This window comes from Cervus canadensis, chromosome 1 (assembly GCF_019320065.1).
Source record: "Cervus canadensis isolate Bull #8, Minnesota chromosome 1, ASM1932006v1, whole genome shotgun sequence".
Classification (NCBI taxonomy): domain Eukaryota; kingdom Metazoa; phylum Chordata; class Mammalia; order Artiodactyla; family Cervidae; genus Cervus; species Cervus canadensis.
The window spans coordinates 10011316-10024734 of record NC_057386.1 but is presented as its reverse complement, the minus strand read 5'-3'; the positions used below and the strand labels follow the sequence as shown (position 1 = coordinate 10024734).

Below are 13419 nucleotides of genomic sequence, written 5' to 3'. Positions count from 1 at the left end.
GGAGCAGTGGAGGGACCTGGCAAAGGACCAGTCACTCCCAAAACAGGTTGCTGCCTTCTGTGTTTCAGCATCTCTCATCCTTGGTGGAATTACAAGCTGTGGGGACAGAAAACTCTCATTTGTACCCAGTGCCTGGCACACAGGAGAAGTCTTAGAAGTGCTGCAGAGAGGACCCTGTTGGAAGGGGTGAGTCCTCAGGTGGCATTGCCTTAAAACAGGAGGGAAGATGGGTGCGGCTCGGTGCTCAGATCTGCCTACTTAGGCTCCACGCTTGTAGGAGCTTGGAGCAGAGGCTGGGGGCCAGCAGAGGGAAAGGCAGGCTTACACTGTGCTGAGATGCCTTCCTGCAGTTCAGAGTGACAACGGCCTGTCCCTCAGGAGTGATTCAATGAAATGCCCACCGCAGGCTGCCTATCCCCCACGTGTGGACTCATGCCCACTCCTCACGTTTGACCAGCACTCTCTTCTGCCTCATTCTCAATGCCCACTGTAAGGAGACCCCTCCAGGATCAGTCTTCTGACCTTGCATTTGGGGAGCAGGATAGATGCACCCAGGGAAGGGGTGAGGGGCCTCAAGGGAAGGTAGGGGGCTGAGGGAGGGGAGGCGAGGCCAGAGGAGAGGAAGTGTGGCATGCTTATCCCTTCTTATTTTGCATCTTAAACACTGTGGGGATGGGAGTGTTTTCAGCAATGGAAATAGTTCTTTTTTTTTTTTTTCATTTGTTGTGCTGAGTGTCGTGTCTGGGGATGCTGACTGATACGGCAGCAGCTAACCCTCCTGGCCAGCCAGACCCTGCTCTAGTTCTCTCTCTGTTGTCCTGGGGAAGGTTCTTGGCCGTGGGCATGTGGAAATGTGGACTCAGGTTGGTTCAGGGGAGAAGACCTTGGTTTAAGGTCTTCATCCACTAACTGACTGGATGGTTAGCACCTTCATAGATACTGGGTCTCCAGAAGGAAAAGGGTGCAATGTGGCTCTAACTGCTTCAGAGCACCTGGAGGATGTATGTGGTGGTGCAAAAGTGACCTCCTGGTTAGTGAAGTGGGGTGGGTCTGGACCACATGGGTTTCTGTGGAGGCTCAGTGGGTAACTAGCACACGCTAGTGCAAGCAGTGCCCTGCATGTACAAATGGCCGTCTGGGCAAGCACGAGTGTGCAGTGTGTGCTGGTCCCGAATCTCCCGGATGCAAGTTTCAGATCCCTGCCTCCGCTGCTCGTGTCGTCGGGAGGGCTGGAGTGAGCCTGGCCGCCGCGTGCCTGGATGCGGGGACTCAGTGGGGAGAGAGGGCCCTTACTTGTTGGCTGCATCCCAGTGGCTCCCCTGCCAGTTGAGGTTGGTATTGGAGGAGATGTGCCCTCAGGCCGTCTGGGTGCCCTTCAGGCAAGTCTAGTGATTCCAGGGGAGTGGAGGGCCCTTTAGTAACGTAGAAACCCTAGAGATGGTCTGGGATGGTCTGCTGAGGTCACAGGTGAACCTGTGGACCAATCACGGCGCCACTGTTTTGATTAGATCAGAGGAAACAGTGACTTACCAACAGTAGGGGTGATCTGGTGACTGGATGAAGAGGGGCGATCGGGGTAGACCCACCCAGAGGTCCACTAGGGTGTGTGCCTGGATGCACCCACAGAGAGAGCCACTCTGGGAACTTGTGAGCTGCTGGCAGGTGAGCTGTGTCCCTCCACGAGGCGGGAGCTCCCCTCACTCCCATGGGCAGTAGAGGAACTGAAGGCCAGCGAGAGCCCAAGGCCACACAGCTGACCTGTGGCTGTGCTGGGCCGTGACCCCAAGCAGCCGGCACAGTCTCACCGTGAGGACGGGGGCCTACCACGGTGGCCGTGTTCGTGGTGACACATGCCTGGCACCTGTCACTTGACGGATAAATTCCCAGTGGACTTCACAGTTCATCTCGGGTTGCCTCTCTCTTTCTCCCTTCCTGCCCCCATCCCTCAAGGCAGACCGGGACAGCCCTGGGCTCTCTGCAAACCTCACCCTCTGAGCCCTCAGGTATTTATCAGGTTTCTGTGACCATCTCTGCGAGACCAAGAGCCTCTTGGGGAGGACTTGGGCCCTAAATGCCTGTGCCCAGCACCACACATGGGGACAGGGGTGGTCTAACCCTGGAAGAATAGGTAACGTCAGCCCACTGTGTACACACACACATATACACACACACATGTGTGCTGATTCACCTGGATGTACTGACACCCATGCACCTGTAAACACCTAGTTTGCTGGGGGTGTCTTTCCCCGCTTTCCCTCTTCATCTTCGGGAGGCATCCCCACTCCGGACTCCTCCACTCCCTCTGCCAGATGAGCAGGTGTTGTGCTTGACCTGGGCATCTTTGCTGGGATGGCCACCGTCCTGGCGGCAGTCTCTGCCTGTTAGCGGAGCCCTGCGTGTTCCTGGAGCGGGGGAGGTGAGGGGTGGTCCCAGATTCCACATGGTTTAGTGAAGGGACTGAGTCTCCCAGTGTTCACGGACCCTGCGGACTTGACCTTCGTCTGCCTCTTGCTCAATGGGAAGCTGCAGTCAGGAGGGCCCGCGCAGCCTGGGGCAGGCAGAGCAAGGCCTGCACCCTCCCCTGGGGCTCCCGTGCTCTGCCTCAAGGCCGGCCTGCCTTCCCTTTCCCCGCACCTGGCCAGCACGGTGACTGCCAAGAGCAAAAAGCCTGGCGATGGGTGCCAGGGAAACGTCCCCACTCTCATCCCCTCCATTAATCACCAGCTCTCAGGGCACCGGGGCCCCTGTTTAAGACGCACCGGTGATTCCGAGGTGAGTGCAGGCGCTCCCAACCTCTGCTGTTAATCTACTCCCTCAGAGACAGGCTACCTTGGCCTGTTAATCACTTGCTGTAATTACAGCCCCAACTTTTGCACAGGGAATGTTAATTGATGCGTTAGATGGAGGCGCTGTGCACACACGGCGTTCTTCTCCTGTGACCCCCAAATGCCAAGGTCGTAGGATCTGGTGGGGCTAACAGTGCATAGAAATGAGCAGCGTGTCATGGTGGGGGGTGGGGGCATGGTGGCTGGCTGCCAGCAGTGGCCGGGCTCCTCACCCTTCCCAGTGTTCTGCCTGCTTGCCCTTCTGGGGAGTGGGTAGGAGGAGGGCCCCTGTAGAGAGTGAGGGCTGGGTCCTGGAAGGCCAGGGCTCCCCTCTCCGGCAGGGCTGGGAGCCAACCTCCCAAGAAGCCTGCCAACCCTCCTGGGGTATGGTCTTGGAGGTACTACGCTCAGGGTGGGCTCAGCGAATTTTCCAAGGTACCACTGTCTGTACCAGGCAATGCTGCTACTTCGTCCCCTGTGGGAAACTTGGCTGGCTGACCAGCAGGACTGACTTCTGGCTGTTCCCTGAGCTGTGTCAGGCCATTCATAGCACCCCTTGGGGCCCGGAGGTAATTTTATGGCCTCTACTGCCATTTACTCTTGTCATGAAGTTTGTTTTTCTCTAATTATAAAAGGAATATATGCTTATTAGAAAATACTTGGCAATACCACCTTACTTCAAGGCTTTTGTGCCCGATAGGATGGAAAGGACTCCGTTGACTACTTAGTGCTGGCCCCATCCTGACAGCTTGGAAACTGAGGCTCAGAGAGGGATGGAGCGGCCAGCCCGGAGTCCTTGGGTCCGTGGAAGCACAGGCTGGGACCCTGCTTCCTCCCCACACTGCTTGGAGCTCCCAGTCCCCGGGCCCTATCCTTGGATTCTGGCTTGAGTGTTCCCCGAGGGGCTGGAGTGATGGACAGAATGATGGAACGATTGCTGGCCTGGAGAGGAAGGTTGGGGTGAGGGTTCCCTGGACTCCTGCTGATGGTATGGCAGGGATGATCCCCTGCCAGGCCTCTTGGTGGTCCTAGATGCCCACAGTGCCCTTGGGAACCCCAGGGTAGCTGGGGCAAGGAGCCAGGGCTGCAATGAACCCAAACGTCCTCATAATCTGAGCATGGCCTCGTGAGGTCTGCAGGGGGCATGGGGCCAGGTGGAGCAGGTGGTGGGAAGGACAGGAGGGCCCTTCTCTTGTCATCTGATCAGTCTCGTCTCCAAAGACTCTGCACGTCCTGCTAAGGGTCACCCACGGGGAGATACAAGGTGCTGAGTCCTGTCTCCCTGGTCACCACCACACTGACACCAGGCTGTTCTCGTGCCTGTCCCTGCGGGGCCCCTTGCCCACAAAGGGGGACCCCCCTGTGGCTTCATGGCTATGGTCGATTGGGCATCAGTGCTGGCCATTCAGGCCTCACCTAAGAGTCAGCTGAAGTGCTAAGAGTTGCAGCACCTCCCTCCCTGGATTCTGAATAGTTGGTTGGGGAGGGCCCAGGCATCAGTGGCTTCCAGAACACCTCGGGTGCTCCCAAGCAGTAGGCAGGGCAGAGCACAGGGTCTGGCTGGAGGTGTGATCCATAGGTGCTGTTGAGTCTTGTGTTTGCGATGCCAAGGGAAAGTCAAGGACTTGGGCATGCCTGGTGGGGAGGCTGGGTGGGTAGAGAGGACAAGACTGGGAGGCCGGGGCAGGGGTGCGCACTTCAACCCCAGTGGAGTCAGCTTTGGCAGAGCCAGAGGAGGCAGGCCCTGAGCACTGCTGTGGGGTGACTGTGGGAGGGGTGAGGATGCACAGAGGGAGGAGGGAGCTGGGGAGAATGACGACAAGGGATCTGATGCCCGGGGGGCCGTGCAGGGCAGGGCGACTCGCCCGTCCCAAGAGACCTGCAGTGGAGAGGCAGCAGAGGAGGTCTGGGTCCAGTGCTGGATGCCCCCAACGACCCGACAGGGGGCCCCATGCTGGGAAAGGGTATGACCGGCCGGTGCCACTGACTTGGTGCTGATGTCCCCTGTCCACCCCAGCTGGGTGATCACCCCACTGCGGGCCCCTTTTGCCACCCCATTCACTCTCATTATGGACCCCTAGGGTCAGGCTGTGAGGCTCTTTCCAGCAAGAATGAATAAATAATAGATAAAATCTACCACCAACCATGAAGGCTCCCAGGCTGCTGCGGGAATGTTCTCTTGGGGGTTAATGATGTCTGCGCTCAGGACCAGTCTCCACTACTCTCCCGCCTCTCAGATTCCACCAAAGGGTGCAGACTACTTCCTGGAGGTGGGGCGGGGGAGAGCGGGTGTCTTCTTTAACTTCTCAGGCAGCTGCTTGACAGCCTGTGCTGTCCCAGAGGCCAGTCCTCACCAGGCTCAGCCCTTGACAACCAGCCTCCTGGGATGATGTGGCTCAAGACTTGTAGATCCTCTCCATCCTGGGGCCTCCACTGGGCAGCACCTGGAATGGTCATCACCGGAGATGGGCCCTGTGCACCCCCCTTCCTGATCTGCTTCTCTGTGACCTAACGCTTTCATCCTGCCAAGACTTGCTGGGCTGGCAGATGCCATCCCTGCCCCACCGCCACATCCCAACCCGCGGCACCCAGGATGGAGCCAAGGGCAGGTCTAGCCCAGGACCTCACTGCCCTCGACACGGCCTTTCTCCCACCATCCAGGATTCAATATTTGTTTACCGGGCCAAGGTACTCTGTGGCCAGGGGCAGCGCTGCCAGAACATGGGGGTCTCTGCTCGGGAAGTCTGACAGCACTTGGACCCAAGGATGGGCCAGGACGTGGAGGTCACCCAAGCCAGCTTCCTGCCCAGCAGGCCCCTGCTTCCCAGTGCCCCAGGACAGATGGCCGCGCGGCAGCTCCTCCAGTGTTCCCGTGACTCGTGATTTAGTGATCACGGGAGCCAAGTGACAGCTGAGAGTCCTCATCCCTTCTCCATGTCCTCAGAAGGGCCCTGCAGTCCAGCTGGGCAGGAAACCGGCATCCTCAGGTCCCGCCTGCTGCTCCTGACCATCTTCCTGCCGCTTCCTCCCTCCTGCTCCCCCTCTGCTCTGGCAGGAGGCAGCTTCCACGTGGAGACCTTGGGGTTGCTCTTGGTCTGCAGGAACTCAGGGTCTCTATTTCCTTATTGCTCATTTGGGTTCCTCTTCTCCCCCTCAGATGCCTGCTTTCTCTGCTTATCTTCATCCATAGCCTGTGAATTTCACCTGGTCAGCTGTAAGCATTTACGTGTTGGGTTTGGATGGGAGTGGGAGATGGGGTCCCTGGGGCTTGAGTCCACCCTTGGCCTCTTCCTGGTGGTATGGCCTTGGCCGGGATGCACTCTCAGCCTTGGTTTTCTCCACCGTTAGATGGGGGCAATGGCAGAAGCTTTTGGTTGTGTGGGTTCAATGAAACGTTCAGAAAGCATCCAACACCTCTCTTAAAGGATGGCAGTGATATAGATCAGCTTCATTGTCAAAATGCTCATCATAAACCCTCCATAACAGGTTGACCGAACAGGTTGACTAAACAATCCTGCACTGTCCCATTTGGCCACCTCCTTGGGTTCAGTTTATCCCGGACTCTTCCAGGCTTACCAGCCTCTTCTAACTGTGCCTCCCTGGTGTTCTGACAGTGCCTGTGTCTCTGTTTGGGGGCTCCCAAGAGAAGACCCTGAGATAAGTGGTCAAGGGCATGCAGTGATGGAGAGGAAGGGGAGAGGAACAGGAAGAGAGACAGTCCATGGTCTTCAGGGCAGCTGGAGCCTATCCCACTGGGGCTCTGGGGACCAGCGAGAACGTGTCCCCCAGGGCTCTCCCATCATGGGGAGGGGTGGGATATGTGTGCACCCATCTGTGCCATTCCTTCTTGAGGCGGCTCGGGGGCATAAAACCTGGACCTCAGGCCTTCAGGCCCTGGAAGATGGAGAGAGCCCCAGGCAGAGGCTGGCAGTTCTTTGTGGGGGTGGTGGTGGGGGATGTAGCTGTGTCCCCTTCACAAAGTCTGGGTCTCAGCCTGGGGGTGAGGGTGGAGATCTCCTTCCTTGGAGTCTCTTCTAGCTCAGACCTGAGAGTAATGGCAGATCCTTGTATTGCTAATCTCATGTTTCTAGAGTTCGCTTTACCTCACTCACCAATCCCCCTTTATCTCAGTTCCCTGTAATAGTTAATACTTCTTTAAATGAAGCATCTCCAGTAATTTCAAGGCAAAATGAATGTTTGGTTTTGCCTTCTGATTGGACTCTGATAAAGAACTGGTACTGGGAGTGGTCCTTGGGAGTCCAAGGGCTGGGCACTGGCGTGTTAAGGGTCGGGGGACATGGCAAGGCCCGGGCAGTGTCTTCTGCAGACCCTCACCTGAGCTGGCAATGGTGACGATGCTGATGGCTGAGGGTACAGAGCACTTTGGTGGTTCCCCACTCAGACAGCTTTTGGATGGCCCTCCCCAGGGAGTGGTGGACCTCTCTGCCTGCCTTGGCCTCAGAGACTGAGCTATGGGGACATTCAGCAGTAGCTGCCCCCTGGGAGCCCTTCACCTTGCTGGGCATCGGCCTTCACTAGGCTAAGTTGGCACCTCCCCAAGAACGGTTTCCTGTGGCCGGTGGCCAGCTTTGTCACCAGGGAATGAATCTATCTAATCTACTCAAATCTAATCTAATCCCCACATGCATATGCTATTGACATATGGTTTTGGTGTCGTATGGTATCTGTTGTTGGCTGAAAGATACCCATGGGGCAATCCTGGAATTCGTGAATTTTACTTTGTATGACAAAACCTGACTGTGTGGGGGTGATTAAGTTAAGGACCCTGGGATGGAGAGATTATCCTCCATTATCCAGCTGGGCCCCAAATGCAATCTCAGTTGTCCTTACAAGAGAGGGGGAAAGGGAGATTTGACACAAACAGAAGAGAAGGCCTGTGACGAAAGAGGCAGAGGCTGGAGGGATGCAGCAACAAGCCAAGGAGCCCTTGAGGCCACCAAGAAGCCCGAGAAGGCAGGCCATGGATTCCTCCCTAGGGCCCCTCTTGGGAACGCAGTCCTGCCACACCTTGATTTCAGCCCCGTGACACTGCCTTCAGACTTCTGGCCTCCTCTGTGAGAGAACAGACTTCAGTTGTCTCTGGCCACTCAGTTGGTAGTCACTTAAGGCAACAGAAACTTGCACGGTGTCATAACAAAACGCACCACGGGGTTCGCTAGTGAGCTGCACTAAATGTGAGGGAATCTGCTTGCGTGGCTGTCCTCTGACTGGGCAAGGGAGAAGCCCTGGCTTTTAAACATATGCTGTGATTGTTATGGATGCTTCCCTCTGGCTTCCTCCTCTGCCATGTTCTGACTGGAGACATGTTCTGGTGCCACAAAAGCTTTAGTAACTGGGCACTTAGATGCACAGGCAGCCCCTGATGGCACTGGTGACCTCACCCAGGCCCCAGTCCCAGGAGCTCTGTCAGGAGAGGGCATTCAGGAGCTCAGAATGAGGGGTCCAGGCACCCCCATAGGTGTCTTGTCTGAAATAACTAAGGTGGGCGGGCATGAAGGGTCAACGTGAGCACAGGGCTTTGCTGGATTCTAGCTCTGGATGAAGGGTTTTGTGCCCCGACCTGACCCAGGAGCTGCTGTTGATCCCACAGGGCCAGCGCCTTCTTTCAGAGAGCTTCTGACAGCCGGCCATGGAGGAGTTTGTGGGAGCCAGGCAGAGGACAGTCTTTCCCACTGGGCAGCTCCCAGGACTGGGTGACCCTGCTTCTTCTCATTGGATTTAACTGGAGGATCCCTGCAAAGATACTTGTTTTAAAACTAGAAAATGTGGCAACTAGAAAATGTAAGCTTACTCAGGAGATCCACACTCTTTCTGTTGGACCAGACAGCTCCAGGAGTTGATGGATGCTCTCACTGCCCTCTGCCCACTTTTAAGTGAAGGGACACTAGTTTTTTGTTCCTTATCAGAAGGGACTTTCAAGGAATCACCGTGAAACTCCAGGAGAGGATGGCAGAGATGGCAGTGGCATCTTCTGTCCTGAAGGCCTGCCTGGATCCAAGTGGACAAGGAGTCAGGAGGACTGGCCTCCCTGCCTCCCCAGTCTGTGTTCCCTGCTCAGGAGCATGAGCAGTCTGGGGAAGACAGGAATAGGGAACCCAGGGAACAGAAGTGAATGTTTCCAGTTCAGAGACAGAATTTCAGCTCTTTGGGCAGCGGAGACCCAGGTGTTGATCTTGAGGCTGGAAGTGTGAGACAGAATGTTCATAAAAGACTACTTTCCAATTGGGCCTACAGGTGAGTCATTATAACATCACTTTGCATTTCTATAATAGTCATTAAATTTTTTGTGTGTGGTAAGATGTACAAAAATATTACCTTTATAAATATTTCTAAGGATCCAGGTCTGTGACATTAAAGACACGCACATCGTTGTGCAGCCATCACCATCATCATCTCTGGAACTTCTTCATCTCTCCCCATCAAATACTAACTCCCCACATCCCTACCTTCAGCCTCTGGCAACCACCATCCCACTTTCTGTCTCTATGGATTTGCCTGTTCTAGGTACCTTGCCTAAGTGGAATCAGACAGTATTTGTCCTTCTGTGACTGGCTTATTCACTCAGCATATCGTCCTCAAGATTCAGCCATGTTGCAGCAGGTACCAGAATAGAGTTTAATTTAAAAAAAAAAAAAAGGTTTACCTATTTTTAGCTGTGCTGGGTCTTCGTCACTGCATGCTTTTTCTGGTTGCAGTGAGTGAGGGCTACTCTTTGTTGCCATGCGCGGGCTTCTCATTGCAGTGGCTTCTCTTATTGTGGAGAAGCAACAAGGTGCATGGGCTTCAGTAGTTGTGGCCCATGGGCTCAGTAGTTACGAGTCCCCGGCTTTAGAGCGCTGACTCAGTAGTTGCGGTACATGGGCTTAGTTGCTCCTCAGCATGCAGGATCTTTCTGGACCAGGGATTGAACCCATGTCCTCTTGGCAGATGGATTCTTAACCATTAGAGCACCAGGGAAGTCCAGAAAAGAGTTTGATTTTTAAAAGCCCTTTCATGTAGCCAGCCTCACTCCATTCTAGCCATCCTGTACACAGGTTATATTAGCCCCATTTTGCAGATAAAGGCACCGAGGCTCACCATGGAGGCTCGCTGAGACATGCCTGGAGGTCACATGGCCAGCGAATAGGAGCAATGACATATTTTTTCTGACCTTCCCCTGGGCTCTGCCCACTTCTCGTTGGCCAGGTGACACTGATGGGCCCACAGTTTTTCCAATATATTCCACCCACCCTTTTAATAACAACTGTCTCGTAAGTAGAAAATCAAATCAATTCTGGAAGAAAACCTTATCACTCTCAGTGTCTTCTCTTGTTTCCCTCTCCCCTTCTCTTGAGATGAGGCAGCGTGGTTTCTAAGAATATCTCCAAGTGATGGGACAGGTCAGTTTATAAATACTGTGTAACCTGAGATGATGGGTCCAATTTGAAGCCTGTTGACAGTGAGGCTTTGAAGGATGGGCTCCAGGCGGGGTGTGTGCACGCTCACGGAATGCAAATCAATAATTTATGAGGAGAAGGGCATGTTATGCAAATTCAAGGTATTGGCATTGTGTCTGCAACAGATAAATGCTAGGATTCCACAGAGGGAGGGGCTGAACTGAAGCGAATCCTCAGCCCCTGGGCTCTCACGGGTTCAAACCTGTGACTATGGATGGTGATGACCAAGAGAGGTCAGCACGGAAGGGGACTCGGAAGCAAGAGAAACCTGTCCCTTGGGGCTCTAGTTTCTAGGCGCCCTCGGACATCCCCACTCCTTGGTAGCTGGGAGGGTTCCTGAGAGCTTCAGATACCCGGTCTCTGTGGCCAGAGAGTCTTCTGGTGTCAGAGAATTGAAAGGCCCCAGACCTTTCACCTTTAGGTGGAGGCATCTCTGGGTGGCCGGAGCCACACACTTACTTGGCTAATCTGTCTTCCGAGAAACTGGCATGGGCAGAGGTATATTGCTTAACCAACCTCATTACTCTTGTGCATTTAGCGGCTCAGGGGAAGATAATACCTTTCAGGTTTGACCCAATTTTAGTTTTTGTTGTCATAACCATGGAAAATCGACCTTTGGCCCCTCAGCAGCCGGCCTGAATGGGAAGTGATTTACGGCAAGCATGCCAGGCAGAATCCCTAACGCACTTGCAGGAGAGAGCCACACACCCTCCTTCACAGCCCTAATCTCTGCTGAGCAGCAATTTCCACGACAAATTCTCATTCTTCCCCGCCACCTGAGCACCCAGCTCCCTGGAGATTCTGAAAATTGCATTACCTCGACTTCAAAGTAGACAGATAGATGGGACAGACAGACACTTTCCTCAGTGTCTGCATTTCCAGGCCATGGACAAGCTTGCTGAACTCTCAATAGTCATTCCTCTGCCTATGCTGTGAGCTGCAGTGTTGCTTCCTGTTTCCGATGAGGTAGCAGGCGTTGTAGGCCAGAAATTGAGGCTTCATGTGATCTGTTTGCAGAAGTCTTTCCTTTTCTGACTTTGTAGAAGAGACACAATTAGAAGATATGTAATATCTTTGATGGGCTTCCCAGGTGGCACTAGTGGTAAAGAATTTGCCTGCCAATGCAAGAGACATAAGAGATTCGGGTTTGATCTCTGGGTTGGGAAGATCCCCTGGAGGAGGGCATGGCAACCCACTCCAGTATCCTTGCCTGGGGAATCCCCATGGACAGAGGAGCCTGGTGGGTGACAGTCCATAGGGTTGCAAAGAGTCAGACACGACTGAAGCGACTTAGCCCGCATGCAATGTCTTTGATACAGAGACAGGAGAAGGGGATAGAGAAATCGAAGGTGAGTAGGTGTATTGGTTAGCTACTGCTGTATAACAAACTATTTTCAAGATCAGTTGCTTAAAACAAGAATCATTTCTTTTCATTGCTTACAAGTCCCTGGGTCAGCTGGGGGTCAACTGATCTTGGCTGGGCTCCCTTTGGGACTGCAGATAGACTCAGTGGCTCTGCTCCAGGCTGGGTCAAGCTGGAGCAGCCCTGCTTCATGTATCTTTCATCCCCATCCTGGGACCAGGGGCCCAATCATGGCAATAGCAGAGGCATCAGAGAACAGTAGAAACAATCAAGGCTTATTCTGGCCTGGCACTGGAAATGGCTCACCATCTCTTCTGCTTCCTTCTGTTGGCCAAACAACTCCCATGTTGAGCCCAAATTCACAGAGGGTGTAAAAAGAGAATCTACCTTTTTAGAAGAAGGGAATGGCAACCCATTCCAGTATTCTTGCCTGGAAAATTCCATGGACAGAGGAACCTGGTGGGCTATAGCCCATGGGCCAGACATGACTGAGTGACTAACACACACTAACACGCATTTTTTTAGCAGGAAAAACTGCAAAGTCATATGATTTATTTAGTGCTTACCATGTTGAAAAAGACCTTGTTGCTGGGAAAGATTGAGGGCAGGAGTAGAAGGGGGTAACAGAGGATGAGATGGTTGGATGGCATCATCAACTCAACGAACATGAGTTTGAGCAAACTCCGAAAGATAGTGAAGGATAGGGAAGCCTGGTGTACTGCAGTCCCTGAGGTCGCCAAGAGTTGAACAAGACAGAGCAACTGAACACAACAACAACAACAATGGACTAGTCACTAAATGAAGTGTTCTGTATACATGGTCTTATTTATTCTTTATAGTAACTCTAAAAGAGAATTATTACTACCCAATTTATAGGTGAGCACACTGAAGTTGGAAAAGGTTAGTGACAGGGAAGCCAGGATTTTGATCCAAGTTTATCTGACTCCCAAGATCAGACTCTTAGGTACTATACCTTTCAGTTTTGTAGCATTGCCTTCCAGCTCCTGCCCCTGTTCTGGGCCTTCTCTTCCTCTCACTGGGGTTACTTTGCAAATGGATGGATGAATGGATGAGTGGGTGGTCAGGTTGATGGATAGACAGATGGATGGATGGCAAATGGGCAGATAGTTCAGTACACAAATGGAATTGATATTTCCAGGGACCTTAGCCTCTTTTTTAAAAAAAATTTTATTGACGTGTAGTTGATTTACAAATGTTGTGCTAATTTCTACTATATAGCAAAGTGACTCATGCATATATACATTCTTTTTCATTTATAGTTTGTGATAGGATGTTGATTATAGTTCCCTGTGCTATATAGTAAGATCTTGTTGTTTATCCATCCTATATAATATCAATAGTTTGCATTTGCTAACCCCAAACTACCAATCTTTCCTTCCCCCACCCCACCTTCCACCTTGGCAACTATAGGTCTGAGTCTGTTTCTGTTTTGAAAATGAAAGTGAAAGTGAAGTCGCTCAGTCGTGTCCGACTCTTTGCAACCCCATGGACTGTAGCCTACGGGGTTCCTCCATCCATGGAATTCTCCAGGCAAGAATACTGCAGTGGGTTGCCATTTCCTTCTCCAGGGGATCTTCCTGACCCAGGGATCCAACCCGGGTCTCCCGCATTGCAAGCAGATGCTTTTACCATCTGAGCTACCAGGGAAGCTCTTCTGTTTTGTATATGCTCATTTGCATTGTATTTCAGATCCCTCATATAAATGAAATTATATGGTGTTTGTCTTTCTCTTTCTGACTTCACTGAGTATGAT

The 13419-nt window shown here is 53.0% G+C and overlaps 1 protein-coding gene across 4 annotated transcripts in view; it reads left to right on the top strand.

Annotated features, from left to right (window-relative positions):
- RBFOX3 (RNA binding fox-1 homolog 3) overlaps positions 1 to 13419 on the top strand; it is a 430522-nt gene that overhangs the window by 81903 nt on the left and 335200 nt on the right. Inside the window, exon 2 of one of the 4 annotated variants that reach the window (XM_043462461.1) lies at positions 69 to 186. The exons of the other annotated variants lie outside the window; for them this stretch is intronic. The gene's annotated coding sequence lies outside the window, so the exon portion shown is untranslated. The remainder of the gene's footprint in view (positions 1 to 68; positions 187 to 13419) is intronic. 4 annotated transcript variants of the gene reach the window in all.